Source organism: Tupaia chinensis, unplaced genomic scaffold, assembly GCF_000334495.1.
Source record: "Tupaia chinensis unplaced genomic scaffold, TupChi_1.0 Scaffold000074_1, whole genome shotgun sequence".
Lineage (NCBI taxonomy): Eukaryota > Metazoa > Chordata > Mammalia > Scandentia > Tupaiidae > Tupaia > Tupaia belangeri.
The window spans coordinates 4,995,192-4,995,403 of record NW_006159534.1 but is presented as its reverse complement, the minus strand read 5'-3'; positions in this window follow the sequence as shown (position 1 = coordinate 4,995,403).

Sequence of the window (212 nt, the reverse complement as noted above, 5' to 3'; positions counted from 1 at the left end):
AGTTTAACTTTATTTATTATTATTGTTACTTTCCAGTTTTTGATCAGACAGAGAGAGAGAGAGAGAGGGAAAGTGAGAAAGCAAGCCACCAGATTCAGGACTTGAACCATGGTCGGCCATGTGGGAGTCCAGTGCCTTTAATCGCCATGCCAGCTGCCGGCCCCTGTTTTTTTTTTTTTTGGCTATAGGGGATGTGCACTCGCCCGAAAGAA